Raw genomic sequence first — 10395 nt, forward strand, 5'->3', positions numbered from 1 at the left:
ACACACGCGCGCACAGGCCTGTGTCGATCCGTACCGGAAACCCGATCGGTACCCCGCATGCGCAAATCTTACGTCACTTCCTCTCTTTGCCAACATTGCGACATTCAATATATTTGAATGATACGGTTAGCGCCCAGTTAGCTCTTAGCATTTCTCAACAGCTCTGCCTTCTGTTCGACTACCGGGACATTTAAACAATGGATAATCCGTTTCCGCAACAAATTTTTGCTTTTCTCCTCAACAGAGAGCGTTCCCGATTGAACAACAGCGCCGTAAAATAAGAAGAATAGTGCCTAATGACAGAGTTAATAATACAGACTTTGTAATATGTCACGTGAAGATTCAGCAGCCAGATGAAGTGTTTACTGGCAATTGACAGTGATAGTGGACATCATCATCACTATTCCAACAATCCTCTCCACACAGACAAGCATAAACACACTCGACTATCACTAAATCAAATTTAACACACGTTTGTAATGACGCTAATTTAGTTTACAATAGGGTTCATTCGCTCAGTCAGCAGGTGGCGGTATCCTCGTACACTGGGGAGTACACTGCCATTAAACGAACAGAAGAAGAAGAAAACCCCTGCACATGCGCGGTACGGATCAGGTAGACCGATTTGTACGGTCCGACTTTGCACATGCGCAGTAAGGGAGCTGTTGTCTATTTTGATTAAAAACAGTCACATTGAGGGGTTAACTGTGATGATAATAATCAGTCAGCTCGCAGATGATACCTGTGGAACGCCAGGACTGCCATAATGAATTAATTAAATACACCATTAAATAATTAATTAAATGTGTCAATAATTAATTAAAATGGGAAATAATTAATTAAATTAATAGTTATGACACATGTAATTAATTAATTATTGACACATTTAATTAATTATTTATGTATTTCACATTTTAATTAATTATTGACACATTTAATTAATTATTTATTGACACATTTAATTAATTATTTATGTATTTCACATTTTAATTAATTATTGACACATTTAATTAATTATTTAATGATATATTTATTTATTTCATTTTGGCAGTCCTGGCGCCTGGCTCTCATCATGAAATAATTTTATCTGTCAACCTCACCCATCAAACGCAGGGGGCGGGGTTAACGCTGCCCATGCAGCTTCTCTAACATTTGATTGGTTGCCGTGCAAAGTAAGTCAAAACAGGTCGATCCTAGATAATCGATTGCTTGTGTAGACTTGGGGCAGCCAGGTATCCCAGAATGCATTTCAAATCACAGGCAGCAATGTTGGTGGTGTAGTTTTAAAATACCCCGTTTTTCTGTCACCAACTACACTTTTAACAGTGTTTTAGCTGCGAATGTCGCGCTGTAATCTTCACATGTCGGGTCAGGTTGTCAACATAGAACATGTTTGCAAAGGTGCTCAGATGTTTTCAGAGATTTCAGTAGCTCTGCTAACAGTCAGCATGCAGAGTGCACCGAGGGGGCTACGTTAACCGGTTTGTTTACATATTCCACTCTCCGTGTTCCACGTGTTGCATTCGCAGATTCTCATTTTCACCGAACGATCGTCTCTTTCCACCTGGTCTTGTGTCTCTGTGCTTCTGTAACATAAAGAACGAGCTGACATTTTTCTCACGAAACCAGCGATCAGCTCAACAGGCCCTCAGTTTACCTGCATGCATCCTCCTCCTCACCTGTCAGCTGTTTAACACCTGCTGCTAATTCAAGAAACACGCCCACGTTACCTGGTGATAGTCACAGTTTAACTGGGCAGCCGGTGCTCGATATTACGCAACCTCAGCACATTTTTCTGCACAAGATAAGTAAATATAGTTTTTCCCGAGCGCAGAGCTGCTGGAGCTTGTTTCCCAACAGAGCACTTTATAGGCGAACCCACTTTATCAGCGGCTGATGTCCAATCACCGGCACACAGCTTTGAAACTTCACCTGAGTTTTAGCTCTCAGTGGTTAAACGCTGGACTTAATTCACTCAGGTTCTGTCTGTCGGGTCACGTTTACTTCGCTGTTTTATTTACAACTGAGCAAATCGGTTTGGCTGAGGTTAAAGTTACGTTTCATAACTGCACCGTTTTACAGACGTTTAATGGTTCACTGGCACATGTGTTAGACTGAACCATTCGCTTTTCTTTATCTGGTGTGTTTTGGATTTAACAGTAAATTTTGAGATTAAACTGACTTTTAAAATGTTTTTATACATTATATATATATAGAAGGCGCATTTTCCACCGAGAGGAGCAGAGTTTCCAACTACATGTTCATAATGCAGACTGCAACCTGGACAGAAATATTATATCATCTGTTTTTTAATAGGTTTTCTAAGCACCAGCGATCTGTTAGAATTTTTAGAGTTTACTTAACTAAAAATAAATGAGGTTAACATATAATTTGTGTGATTTTTTTTTTCTCTCTCTCTCTCTTTTTATTCATTTATTTATTTTTTTGCTTTTTCGGTCATGTTATGTTTAACTGTCAAAGGTTTGTTACAAACTATGAAACACATGGTGCAGACTTCTGGATGTTAGAAGAAAACTAATACTGCTAATAAGACAGGAAGGTGTCCTTTAAAACTAAACATGTTAGTAGGACTTTACATCATAGTTTATGAAATAGCACGTGTATTTCAGTAATAGCCTACTGATTTCAGTGTAGTGGTGAACAGTCACACAGCTCACGTGGGTGTTATCTGTGATACTCCTTAACTATAATTTATCCAGGTTAACTTCAGTTAACTCTGAGCGACTGGATCGACGGAGGTCAGACAACAATTTTACATGTATGATCTTAAAACAGGACACAGCCATTATCCGTCCTGGCCTCATATCAAATGTGAACGCAGACTGAGTCTATGTTTGACGATTGCTTTATATCTAATCTTCCTCTCAAACATTTAAACAGTCTGCAGCTGAGGGAACACAAACTCAAATTGTCGGAACAGGTTTGCTCATTTCTTGCGTTCATTTGGTAATTTATTAAATGTATAACTGTTATTCTAATCTGCTGCTGAGTCTCTTACGCTGATGAAAATGCAGAAAACACAGATCACGAACACCTGTTCAACCAATCACTTTCATTCCACTTTGACAAACTGACGGTTCATCTACAGTGTTGCGTTAGACTGCTATATTTGTGTGTTCTTTATGCTGTAGATGTTCACGTCTCTGGAATAGTTGGCAGTATTAAGGATGCTTTTCTGTAAAATCATATTGATATGACCCGTGAATTATTCGTAGATGACAGTTAGATTAGTCAGCTGGGAAACTCTGTGTTACCTCAGAGAGCTGAAGATATCGTGGATATGCTGACCTCGCTCTGTGGTGTACAGGTCCATTTACCCTCATGATTAATATTCACAATAAAAATATTAGCCGAACATCATGAAGTCTGTATGTGTGTCATAGTGTCGAACAACCTTTGTACAGTTAAAGCCAGCAGTTACTACATGAGGAAACACCAACGTTATCTCTTTTATGCGTTTATACACAGGTCACGCTGATTACTGAACAAAAACCCAAAGATCAGCTGTTAATTGAATTTATTTGCTCTCTCTCCTCCTTAAACATGTTTTTAATGTTAGTTATAATTCAGAATTGGCGACTGAAACACATAGGACACATAAGAACATCAGGAAATAAAACCCTGATAAATATAACCTCAGTAAAAGAAGTCCGTGTCAGCGGGGATTATTACAGCTGTGTACCGGGGCCTGAGCCTTGTCGGTGGTAATAACAGCTGATTGCTTGCGAGGCGAGCGGGTCTATCCACGCTTTGCCGTGAGACTGGGCAGACATCTCCGAAATCATCGAAGCACTTTTGCAAAGAGGCTGTATCTTGAGAAACCGACCAGACACATGAAGATTAAACCACTACATTCTCGGCTAAAAAAATATTAAAACTGTATTTGGTGACACACACAAACAGGGTTTTTCAAAGTTCAGTTCTGTTAGTTTCCACATGCTGGTTGTTGCGTGCTAAAAACAATGGCCACCAGGCCAAAGCAATGGTTTTGAGTCGATCAGCGTTAACCCCGCCCCCTGAGTTTGATGGGTGAGGTTGACAGATAAAATTATTTCATGATGAGAGCCAGGCGCCAGGACTGCCAAAATGAAATAAATAAATATATCATTAAATAATTAATTAAATGTGTCAATAATTAATTAAAATGTGAAATACATAAATAATTAATTAAATGTGTCAATAAATAATTAAATGTGTCAATAATTAATTAAAATGTGAAATACATAAATAATTAATTCAATGTGTCAATAATTAATTAATTACATGTGTCATAACTATTTATTTAATTAATTATTTCCCATTTTAATTAATTATTGACACATTTAATTAATTATTTAATGGTGTATTTAATTAATTCATTATGGCAGTCCTGGCGTTCCATAGATACCACCCTGTTTTTAAAAAATGAGGACCAGATTCCTTTAGCCTTACAGGTGATCAACCACTTCTCCAAAGCTTCTGGCCTACAGCTGAATATTAATAAATGCAAAATTCTAGCTCTGCATGAGTGTACCCTGCAAGCAATAAATAATATACAGATCAAAAAAGAGGTTAAGTATCTGGGCATTGTAATTTGCAAGGATAAGACATCAACAGAAAATAAGAATATCTGTACCAATATAGAAAAGTGTAAGTCAATTTTAAACAGGTGGCTGCAGAGGGACATAACTTTGTTTGGGAGAATCTTGCTAACCAAAATGGACAGTCTGTCCAGATTAATCTATCCAGGCTTTTCTCTGCCCATATCTCCAAAACTAATTAAATCTATAAATAATCTTAATTTTAGGTTCATATGGAGGAACAAATGTCATTATATAAAGAAAAATGATATGATTAAGAATTATGAAGAGGGTGGGGCTAATGCCATTGACTTTGATGTTATGAATGGTGTACTAAAATTGAAATGGTTAAGATCTTTTAATTAGGAACAAAAATTCCTTTTGGAACATTATTCCCAGTGTGATTTTTGGCAAAATGGGTGGAATAGACTTTTTGTTACGTTGTGACTTTGATTGCAGTTCGTTCCCTGTTAAACTCTCAGCTTTCCATCAGCAGGTCCTTCTCTACTGGAAATTAATCTATAAACATAACTTTACTCCTCACAACACTCCTATATGGAACAACAGGTATATCCGTTTGTGTGGGAAATCTGTGTACATGGATGAATGGAGATCTAAAGGGATTTGGGCTGTAGCTCATTTTATGGATGATAATGAGGTCTTATTAAAACATGAGACGTTCTGTGAGAAATTTGATGTGAGATGTACTGTTAAGAGATATAAATCCCTAGTGAAAGCCATCCCAGTCCCTTTGAGATCAATGATAAAAGAAGATATTGTGCACTCTAAAATTTCTCCTGGACTGAGGCAGCTCTGCATAGCTGGGCCCTGTTTCAGAAAGCCGGTTTAGTGCAAACTCTGAGTAAGTATACCCTGAGTTAACGGAAACTCTGGGTTTTCGGTTTCACAAAGCGAGTTTAGATTAATTCTGAGTGAGTTACTATGACGACACACTCCGTGAAGCTAACCTGCCCCCTAGCAGGTTTACTTCAACTAACCCTGACTTTCTCTGCCTCTTTGGCAGAAACCTGACTATAGGAAGTGTCAGACATGGCATGCCCCTTCCTTGAAGAGCCAGTAGATGTTGAAGCCCAAATTCTCCGCAGAGCTCTCCGCCGGGAGAGAGTGATTAGAGCGCGTTTGGACATTTTATCATTTCCTGATGATTTTCTGTGTGAACGTTACCGTTTTTCAGCACAATCTATAATTTATTTGAATAACATCCTCAGGCCTAATATTGCTCATGTGACACATCGCGGACATTCTCTCAGTTCTGTACATATTATTTGTATTGCACTTCGGTTTTTTTTGCAAACAGGAGCTTTCTGTATAATATTGGTGACGCTGAGCATGTTTCCAAGGCTACCGTCTGTCAGGCAGTCAGGAATGTTACAGTTGCACTGAAACGTCTCCTGTACTCGTTTGTGGTGTTCCCCGGTCATAGACCCACAAGATTTTTCAAAGAGGGATTCCACAAAATTGCAGGTATCAGGATGAACAAAACTTAATTCATGATGTGGTGATACTTGAACTACTACTTAAATTTTACATTTATTTTCAGGGTTCCCAGGCGTGATTGGCTGTATAGATGGCACTCACATTCCAATCATTGCTCCTTCAGTAAATGAAGGAGACTATGTGAACAGGAAGTCTTTCCACAGCATTAATGTACAGGTACATAGTTCCCTGTAGCATTTCAAACTAACAAATTATTTCATTATAGTAATGGATGCTAATTTGTGTTCTCTGCACTGTGAAGATTGTGATCTTCACAGTGCAGAGAACACAAATTAGCATCCATTACTATAATGAAATAATTTGTTAGTTTGATGATATTTTGATATGAGATGCTGCCAACATTATCACAAATATGGAAGCCAAGTGGCCAGGCTCTGTTCATGACTCACAAATTTTTCGTGAATGTACACTGAGCACAAAATTTGGACATGGTGAGTTGAAAATACTTTAAAATATATAAAGACCAATTGCTACAGGGACATTTGAACTGAAGTGTATCCTTCTGTCTTAGGAGAGTTCACTGGCTACTTGCTTGGTGATAGGGGGTATCCATGTTTACCCTATTTGCTTACCCCTTACCCTGACCCTGAACCGGGCCCACAGCAGCGATATAATCTGCCTCATTGCAGGACAAGAGCCAGAGTTGAAATGACTATCGGAATGCTTAAGGCCCGGTTCCAGTGCCTTCAAAGACTCAGGGTCACCCCAGAAAGGGCATGTGACATTATTGTGGCATGTGTGATTCTTCACAACATGGCCACAATTAGAGGAGAACACTGTCCTTCTGAACCAAACATCTGCAGTGATCCAAACCATGAACATCCTGACCCTCCCACGGACATACAAGATGGAAGAGCAGTCAGAGACACCATATGTCACAATCATTTCCTTTGACCCATCACCTCAACATGTTGAAAGAAGAATAAACAGATTTTTTGTTCAACTGGCTTTATTGGTTGCCTGTATTTCCTGTACACAAAGTATTAATAAGTATATTATTATGTTGTTCAAACACTGAAATAATTCGTCCATCTCTGACCACTTCACCCACCCTTAACTGATGTCCCAGCAGTCAAATCTCAATCTTGGTCTTTTGGATCTGCTGCTTGAAGTGTTCCATTTCCAAGTCGCTTTTTTTTTTTTTTTTCTTGATCAAATAGGTCTTGTACAGCTGCTTTACAGGGAGCTATTGAAACACAGAAAATTGCATTGACATTCATAGTACATGCCTACTTAGGTTGGTTGTAAATCAGTGCTCAACATCTTACTGAGGAAAGGTTTGTTGGAGAAGTGGCTGGACCCTCTTCCTCTTCATTTCCATCATCACTCTGTTAGAGACATAGAAAGTCCATGGTTTTATTATAGTACCACATTTTATTCAATTGTTATATTTTCCATTGTAAGATGTAAACCTCAAAGTGTCTCTGTTGCTTCCTCCTCTGTAACAGCTGTCAATGGTTCTTCATTATTTTCCTGTAGTAAAGAAATTAACAACATTGCTGTTCTACTGTAAACTCATATAATCTGTGGAATATTAAGAGTACTCACAACTGCATGTTGGTCTGGCTCAACAGGAGGCTGCACCAGATGCAGTACACCATCACCATCAACTGATAGAATATGAGGTTTATACAGGTCACTTATAACTTACAAGGGACCAAATGGCAATTAACAAACATATACCAATCACCTTACACTTCATTGTCATTATGCTCTCAAAGACAACCAAGACTGAGGGAAGGCAAAATCAGTAGGAAAATAACTTCACTACAAAATAATTAATTATGGTAAAGAGTTTATCAAATGAATGAGTAGCACTGCAAAGGTGACTGTGACGAAAGGATGCATGCACATCATGTATTATTTTGAATTTACCTCTTATGTAGGCACTTGTGTCTTGCGGGGTTATTGACTCAGAGGATGTCCCCGCAGAGATGCCTTCAGCCACAGGGCGCCCACTGTTTTGGCTGAGGGCCAACTGCTCAGCCTCTGTGAGTGGTGGTGGTGGAGGACCCCCACCTGTTTTTCGGGCCTCCGCTTTTTTTCTGCTGGCTATAACGGGTCACATTTGAGCATACAGAGTAAGCAAATATGTACTTGTAATGTGCTCAGATAATTTCAATAAGTGCTTACAGAAAGAAAATTAATGTAGCCTGTAACTGCAATTGATTTACATAGGACAAACAGACCAAGCACTATGGCTCATAATACAATTACACCTTACCTGTTTGGACTATATTTTTATATTTCATTTTTACTTGCTGCCAGGAACGTTTGGGGCCTGTTGGGTTGCACCTGCGCTCACATCACATCACAAAATGAAATGTATAAAATAAAATATAATAAAATAACGTGTTAAATGGGTGGAAATCCCTAGATCAATGTTTAAATTAACACTCACGCATTGACTCTGTCGGCTATGTTTTGCCATGCATGCTCCCTTTCTTTTGCAGCTGAGGCTGTGTTACTTTTTTCCCGCAAAATTTGCATGTTATCGGCATATGCTGCCATCAGAATTTCGGCCTCAAGCGCTGTAAAATACATTGACCGCGCCTTCTTTCACTCCGTCTCCATGGTGACTCGCTTAATCTGTGCTCCACTAATCAGGGCTTTATGTATCCTCGTGCGCGCGCTTAACTTGGGGTTAAAGCAACTCCGCGTTGATTGAACTAATTGTTATCAGCTTTTCTGAAACCGAATATTCCGAGTTGGACAGTTCGGGGTTACTCAACCCTGAGTATCATTTTTAACTCTGAGTTTTCTAAACCCGCTTTCTGAAACAGACCCTTGGAGTTGAATTTGGTAACAGCAGGTTTACAAACAAAGTGATCAGGAATATTTTGATAAATGAAATTTGCCCTAATCCGGTTAAAAGAAATTATATCCTTAAAGAATTTGAGACCATGGAGGTTAAGGCGATAAGAAAAAAGTATATTTCACTTCCTCTTTCCCCTAAAGTAAAAGAGGTTCACTTTAAAATCATTAATGAGGTTTATCCAACCAATGAATTTCTGAAGACGGAAATTTAACTTAGATGTGAACGCCTGCACATTTTGTGAAAATGATATAGAAAGTCTGGATCACTTGTTTTTCAACTGTGAATCAGTGCACTCCTTCTGGACTGACATGTGGAGCTGGCTACAGTCCAGGAGAATTCAGTTACCACATTTGACGGTGACAGTAATAAAATTTGGAATACTTGCTGAGAATGTAGATTTTGACCTGTTGATTAGAACGTTTTTGTTAATGGGAACATTTTTTATTCACAAATGCAGATACTTTAAAGCTAAACCATGTATAAACAGATGGCTGAATGACTTTAAACTCTGGGCTAAATCGCTGAAACTTGTGAATAACAAGAAAGCCCATAAACTTGTTGTTTTATTTAAAGAGTTTAATCTATGTTAAAAAAAAAAAACAACTCCCTATTTTATAATCATGACTGCCCTTTTTTGCTCGTTATTTTTGCCTTTGGTTCAAATCCTTCAATGACTGTTCTTTCTTTTTGTACTAACTCTTTTAGCTTTGTGCTTATTGTTTTTTTTTGTTTTGTTTTGTTTTTTGGGGGGTTTTTTTCCTATAATGCTCAACCGAGGATGTAACATAATCGGATTAATGATGGTGCCTTGTATGTTATACTGTTGTTTGTAAATAAAGTTTAAAAAACAAAACAAAACAACAACAAAAAAAAACATGCGCAGTAAGGATCGGGAGTCCTGATCTGTCACTATCTTTTTATTTTTTTGTTTTTGTCTACATTATATTAAATGTTTCATTATCTGAAACATTTTAAGAGATACTTGTTATTCTTAACATCTTAACAGATACTCTGACCTGTAACTATCTTAAAATGCCTCGACCGGAAGTAGACACCTTTCGCACATGTGGGGAACGGATCGGGTTTCCGGTACGGATCGGGTAGTGACCATTGGCTGTGTCCCAATCCAGGGTATGCACGCCTGAAGTACGCACACGTTCAGTAGAAACGTTCATGAGACTAAAATCATCTCACTGTGGTAATGTAAATATAATATGAATAGACAGATAGATAGATAGATAGATATCTATCGCCCGACATGGTTCACGCCTACTGGCTAAAGAAGCTGACTGCACTCCACGAGCATCTGGCAGCACAAATGAACCAGCTGCTAGTTAACGAAGGACACCCGGAATGGCTAACCGAAGGTCGGACGGTCCTGATCCCCAAGGACCCCAAGATGGAAGCTCCTGTCAGGCATCATATCGGCTAAGATGAACAGGCACATGGGTCAATACATGAGCGGGACACAGAAAGGAA

General features: G+C 38.7%; 1 long non-coding RNA gene across 1 annotated transcript; it reads right to left on the bottom strand.

The window, feature by feature from the left end:
• Positions 1–7043: 7043 nt before the first annotated feature.
• On the bottom strand, positions 7044–10066 carry LOC148102257 (uncharacterized). The gene is made up of 5 exons (XR_015719371.1): positions 7974–10066; positions 7647–7708; positions 7511–7571; positions 7367–7426; positions 7044–7284 (listed from the first exon to the last, which is right to left on the bottom strand). It is a non-coding gene; the product is annotated as an uncharacterized LOC148102257 (long non-coding RNA).
• Positions 10067–10395: the final 329 nt, after the last annotated feature.

The sequence above is a fragment of the Neolamprologus brichardi genome, chromosome 7 (assembly GCF_056152115.1).
Source record: "Neolamprologus brichardi isolate AB-2024 chromosome 7, ASM5615211v1, whole genome shotgun sequence".
NCBI lineage: Eukaryota > Metazoa > Chordata > Actinopteri > Cichliformes > Cichlidae > Neolamprologus > Neolamprologus brichardi.